Source organism: Artemia sp. Qi Xiang Cuo, chromosome 20 (assembly GCF_049724085.1).
Source record: "Artemia sp. Qi Xiang Cuo chromosome 20, ASM4972408v1, whole genome shotgun sequence".
Lineage (NCBI taxonomy): Eukaryota > Metazoa > Arthropoda > Branchiopoda > Anostraca > Artemiidae > Artemia > Artemia sp. Qi Xiang Cuo.
This window is the reverse complement of record NC_142813.1, coordinates 7,299,893-7,306,961: the sequence shown is the minus strand read 5'-3', so window position 1 is coordinate 7,306,961 and position 7,069 is coordinate 7,299,893.

Sequence of the window (7,069 nt, the reverse complement as noted above, 5' to 3'; positions counted from 1 at the left end):
TCAACAAGACAAGCAAAACGTGCAACGTGCCATCTGGTGATGAATGTGAAATACACCTCGGATTACTATACATTCAGGGCATTACTGAGACATTCAGACGCAAGGTCTCCTGGTATACTAATACTACTAACTCCCTTCAGGCCCATGAAGCCTGAAGTCGACTCAGCTATGCACGCTCTCTCTCCATCCTATTCTATTCATAGCCTCCTTGTTTACACCCACCTAAGAAGTTCCCATTTCCCTTGAATCTTGTCTTACGTCATACTCCCACCCCATTTGGGGACGACCTCCTTTTCCTTTGGCCCTATGGTTGATTCTAAATCAGTGAATTACGGGATCCAGTGATTCATACACTTAAAGAATCTTCCCAAAACCTAGCCTGTAATAGCAGATCCTGCCCCAACAGAGTCTCTACAAAGGGCAGATACATTTGAATTTCTGCAAAAAGCATCTTATTTTTCTGCAATGTTAAACTGATGAAGGATGGTTGTTGCCATTAGTTTTTATTTCATGATTTCATTTTTAATCACTTTCATCCACATAGTTGGCGCGCTTAAATTTTTAAATCCACATAGTTGTAGGTCATAGCGCTTTCATCCACATAGTTGGCGCGCGAAGTTTAAATTTTTAAATTTAAAAATGACGCGGCATAGGTCCAGTCGAATTATTGCTTAAAAATGACATCCCAAAGCCTGAAGCTCCCTAACTAAGGTAACTTTAACCAGGATTTTGGTTATAACTACGTCTCTTTTATTCTTACTACTAAGGGAGAGGAGGAGCAAAATAACAAGTTTAAAGAAATTTCTTTACCAAATATATAATTGTCAGAGCAAGAAAGGTATTTAAATTTGCTTTTATTTCGAAGTTTTTCGAAGTTTCGAAAAAAGAAATTATTTCGAAGTTTCTGTACTAAAGTTGCGGCGATGCGCCGGGGATGCGCCGATGAGCCGCCGAAAATTTCAGTATACTGGTGCTTTTGTCGATTTTTTTTTCAAATTGGGGATTTTTGTTGAATTCCTAACGTGGCTTAGTAGTTTATATCGCAAGCAGCGCAATAGCGCTGCCTAAGTATAGAGCGAAGTGGACACAGTGCATTGCTTATTTTTTTAATATAAGCAATGAAAATAACCGGATACAAATTTCTTGCATTTTAAATATGATTTATTATGACTTTACACTTACGGAATCTAAAATAGTTTTTTCTTTTGATTTAGCAGCATGACTCTTTAATTTACAAATTATTGAAATCAATTAAGCCAGGGAACAGAGCTTGAGATTTTAGCTGGAACCTAAAAAAAGCCCTTTTACGCATCATGAAAAACCACTATATTTCGTTTTAATATTTCTGAGGTCTTTACCTGTAATGACATTTATAATCTAAAATTTTGATTTTGGTTTATCCGAGAATTCAAAGCCTTTGAATAGGTTCCGTATTTTTTTTCTTCTTTTACTATAATATAGCTCTAAACAAAACATCGTAGGAATAACTTAATGACTCTTCTGGACTCCAACTTAATGTCTTTGAAGCTAATACCATGTACTTATATTGAGCTTCTATTATTAATAATTATAATTTGCAGCATTTACTCAAAGTGATAATAATTTGAAATTTGGAAACTTTATCAATGACCACATTAAATTTTTCGTTGATATACAAAACACTAGAAAATGCATTCAATGCTTCTATGACTGATACTTTATCACAAAATCTCAGGATCAAAACTCAGGTCTTGCGATTTTTTGAATTTTGATATGCCTAGTTGCTGACTAATGCAGCAAATTTTAGCTAATAGAATCTAGCAACTCTGCGCCATCTTTATTTGGAATAAGAGAAAAAATTCAACCTTATTTGTCGCAAATTGCAGACCTCGAAACATTAAATTTAAAAATAAAAAAAACTAATTTTTCAAATGAAAGTCAAGAGTGACATTGAAACATAACTATTACTACTACTGACAACTCATCGCAGCACAAAGCCGCCTGAGGCCAATGCAGCTGCGCACGCTCCTCCTCCACCCCAATCTATTCAAAGCCTCCCATTTTACACCCGCCCACGAAGTTCCTATTTCCTTTAAATGTTTCTTTATGACGTCCTCCCACCCCAGACGAGGACGACCTGCTTTCCGTTTAGCCCTAGACGGTTGGCCGGAAAGAACATTCTCGGCAATCTGTCATCCTTCATCCACACAACGTGCCCTAGCCACCTCAACCTTTCTTTCATTATACCTCTAGAGAGCAGTTTTGAATCACATTTTTTATAAAGCCTATTGTTTGAAATACGGTAAGTCAGCTGTGTACCCAGAACAATCCGTAAGTAATTTCTCTGGAAAACAGCTAGCAAATCTTAATGCACTTTTCGGAGCGTCCATGCTTCAGAGCCATATTTGACCACTGTCATCAATGTACTTTCTATTATGCTAGTATTTGTTTGCAGACTTATCTTTCAATTCTTTCACACTTTTTTTAACTGTGAAAAAACACCCTGAGCCTTGGATATTCTACTTTTGACATCTTCACTACCCCCACCGTCCTTACCAATAATACTACCATTGAAACATAAGACGAGTGTAAATTATCCTGTAATTGCCACTACTTTTTTTGGAGTTTACATCCCCTAGTAAATCCCCTTTACGTAAATTTTTTACCATTGTTTAACTTAAAGCTTTTGTAAGTGCAAGAAATTTAACCATTTGGTAATGACATGTAATTTATTACTTCGCTATTTATTAATATATTATTGTTGCTTTTAGACTTCACAATAGTTCACCAAAAATTTACTGAACATAACTTGCCTGCGATTCAACAAATAGACCATGACATAGGGATTCAAGATTTTTTTTTTCAGTCAAGTACTGCCTGAGTATTAATACTTGTGCACCAATGGTCACGATTGTGCCAATCGTGCCATCAATGGTCATCAATTGGTTGTGCCATCAATGATTGTGCCATCAATGGTCATCAATGTGCATCAATAGGGAACATTTTCTAAAATTGACTTATTATTAAATCAACAATCGCAAAACAATCAAATTGCACTTATCAAAATCGAAAGTAACAGTGCCTTATTTTGTTCTTAATACTCATCCGAGATCTCTGTAGAAGAAGTTTGTGAATTTTTTCTGCTGATGTTTCCTTTGAGTTTAGTGGAAATCTACTTACTTTAGAGTATCAAAGACGCTAAAAATGAAATTTAATTCCTTAAATTGGTAAAGTTGAAAACTACACAACCATGTATGTATTAAAACATGTATGCATTAAAAGGAAAACCCAACAACGAGTTGGCAGTAAACTGGGTAAAAATTCAGTGATTGGATGAATAAAATTATTTAAAAATAGTGGCTAACCCAAATATCTGGTCAGAAAATAAGAATTGGAAAGAAGTGTATATATCAAAGGGATACCTACAAATTTAATCTATGAATTATTTGTTTATGGATTGTTTTTTTCGCTTCAAAAAAAAAATAAAAATGTAAATGTTTTTGCTTTTATAACTTTAATAAATCAAACAATATTAACATTTTGATTACTAAATACCAGTATATTTATATTAAACTTACAATGCACACTCATTTGTAGTTTTTTTCAGTAAAGTGCAAATTATGTTCTGGCCTTGGGAAGGCATAGGGGTTTTGAGCCCAACTTATGTTAATTTCTGCTCGTTTTGAGTTTGACTCGGTTATTTATTGTAATTTCTATTCGTTTTGGGTTTCATTTACTTATCGACGCTGATTTGTGGTAGTTTCACGCTTGGTAGATTATTTGATTTTTTAAGGCTCATTTTTTGTTTAATGGAGTTCTTTACTTTTCTTTGGAAAACTTATTTTGTGGAAAAAGTTTTTTTGATTAATTTCTGTTCGTTTTATATTGACATAGTCTTTTCAGAGAAAAAGAAAATAATACTTTAATACTTTTCGTTTGTTTAAGAATTTATAGTTTGGCCTGCTATTTGTATGGTGGAGAGAAAAATTTTCAGCAATTTTTAACAATATACACCCTCTTAAAAATCTGGACTCAAATAGTAGTGTTTAATTTAGTTTCATACCTTCTCTAGTTGACCTGAAATGGAAAACTTGATACCATTCACTATTAAGCTCCCGACGTGTAAAGATGTAATAACTGATACTCTCTTTGACAATATCCAGTTAAAATTATTTGACTCGGTTTCTCTCAGAGGTCAATATGCTAAGGTGTGCTGAGCAGGGTTGCCACCGGTGACACTTTAGCGTCACTTTTGACACCTTTTTTTTAAATGGCACTTTTTGGGACACCTGACATTATTAGGACACTTTTTTTTTTTAAAGGCACTTTTCGCTAAGTAGCACTATTTTACAAAAAAAAAAAAAAAATCAGAAAAAAAACGGAATGAAAACTGTCAGTGTAGATATGCATCGATATCCTTTTTCTGTCATTTAAGATTCTCATCTTAGCTCCGCGAGTGGCAATTATTGGATGCAAGAATCTTTCTGTGCGGTGAAAAACGTAAACGTGTTTGTCTCTATCTGTGTGTGAGAAATTTTTATATTCTTATTCTTATCACTGATAAGCGAATATCACCCAGTGATCTTCGGTGCGAAATACTTGGCAATAAAGAGGACAGAGACAGACATTAAACTGCAATTTGGTGGAGAAGCCTTCAGTTGTTTAGTTCAACTATTTTGTGTTTTTGCAGCAATTTGTAGGCTCATAGACGATAAGCCAGTCAAGCAGTTTGCAATTCTTGAGTGGGTCCGAATTTAATTTTTATGTTTTATTAGTTGAGGGTTGACTACAATTCAAATAGAAAAGAGCAAGAAAAGTTAAGAGTGTATTTTTGCGCCACTATGTTAATAGTTGTTACTATGTTAACCAGTCACTGGGCCAGTGACTGCTTAACTTTACACGTCTTTTCATCGATTTGCGTGACTAGAGCTCTTGAAGCCCAATGACTGAAAAGCTCACTGGTGACATCAAACAACGACTTAGCAACGCAAAAACATCCACTGAGCTCACTGGTGTCCCACAAGAATATTTAGTGACGTCTTCAGTGACTGGGCCAGTGACGCAAAAATGCGCTCTAACATTTCTGTTCATGTTTTTCATATTTTTTCTTTGATTTCTTGGCAATGGACAAATGAATATTCATACATAACCATCATACTAAAAACAAAATTGATACCAAAACTTCCATTATCTTAAATCCTATGCAATTATTAGCAAAATCGCAATCTAATTTCACTTTTTTTTTCTTACTTAAATTTATGTTACTTCATTACATAAATTGAATTTGGACGCACTTCCTCATTTTAGTTATTTCATTCCCATTAATTTTGGATTGTAAATGTGCTTTCATGCTGATACTCTAAATGCTCGTTTTTTATTATAAAGGTGCTTTCATATTGATACTTAAAATGCTAGTTGACTGTTCTTATGCCCTAGTCCCTAAAGACATCGTAAAGAAAAGTTTTCTGGGAGTGGCAAGAGTTCTTGTGAAACTTATTCTATTCAGGTTGTGATAAACAGATTAAATGATATAGCTGTCTTATTGTTTTTTGACTAGTTTTACCAAATAAATTATTTGAAAGAGTTAGTTTCTGAACCACTATTAGTTGTGTTCATCATAGGGTCATCAATAGCTACGATCTATGTTCGTGGCTTTCTCTTCATCATTTTCGGAGAAAAGAAAAGTTTCAAGCACCTGAATGCACTTTAATAATCCAGATAGTCCATTTGGTGGGAATACTGAATGAAAAACTGTCAATGTAGACGAGTCTTGCTGTCTCTTTTTTTCCATTTTATCAAAAGAAAAAAAAAACTGACGTTTTTTCATCTTTTATTTTTACGTTACTTTCTTAAGCTATGAACAAAGACTGCTCAGAAAAAAAAGAGAAGAAAGTACTCTGTGGGACGATTTCCCATTTTATACAGTAAGCACCATTTGTGTTTTAGCGGGTTTTTAGGAGGGGGGCTGGAAGTTGACAAGAGTGGAAGTGCTGCGCAAAGTCGGAAATCAGCACCGACTAAGTAAAATCAAAATTTCTTTTTATGATGGCATTAGATCCGACATTTCATGTTGGAGGTTGGAGAATTTAAAAATGCGGGAAACCACGCGGGGGTGATCCCAAGCAGGATGGCCAATATTTTCAATTTAAAAAGTTTGTTGATATGAGCGGAAGCGACGCGAAGCGTCGCGAGCGGCAAATTTTTGGAAAACGAAACTTTTTATACAAAATTGACACTGTTTTGCCACCCTAAGTGGCACCAAAAAAAATCGGCTGAGTTGCAACCCTGGTCCTGAGTGCCGATTAAGAATTACTAGAAATTCAGTGAAATGCAGTAGTTGCAAGTGCCACTACCATGCTGGACGTGACAAATGTGCAGGCATTGAAATATTAGAGTGGAAAAGGTGCTGGCTATGCTTGGATTGCATTTCAAAACAAGAACCATCTGTAAGTAGTCTCAGTCTTTCCTCACCTTCTGGTATTGTCACCGCAGCTTACTCCAAGATCTAGAAGACGGATGTCAACTGAAAGCTTTATAGACATATTGAAAGACAATAGGCTTACCCCTACATCCATACAATCAGTTGTCAGTTCCCAGTCCAAGTCCGATGCCGCTTGTCAAACTGATTGTTTAGCTCTATTAGCTTCTCCTAGAAGTAAAGCTGAAATTGAAGCCCCAAATATGCGTCAGACAACCCCCCTCACGTTCATACTAAAGATGCTTTTTGCCAGTCAGACCTTACAAACACTGAAGCCGAATTCAGTAAACCAAGTGCCACAACAGAGACAGACTGTAACTCCAACCCACCCTGCTGCCTTCCCCTTACCTCCCTCCCAGTGTCCAGAACAAAATTGCAGAGTCTAATAGCCTTAAAGAAAGAAATAGAGACTATTATTATTGAAATGTCTAAATTTGGTGCTTCAGATAGTGTCCAAATTCGTGAAACTGATAAATCCCAGGAAACTTCAATATACGTTGATCTAGAGACAAATTTTGCAATGAATAAATCTGACAAAAAAATTAGTGATAAAAATAAAAATCTAAATGATATTCAGGAATCCATAACTAAGGAATCAAGGAAGAGCAACGA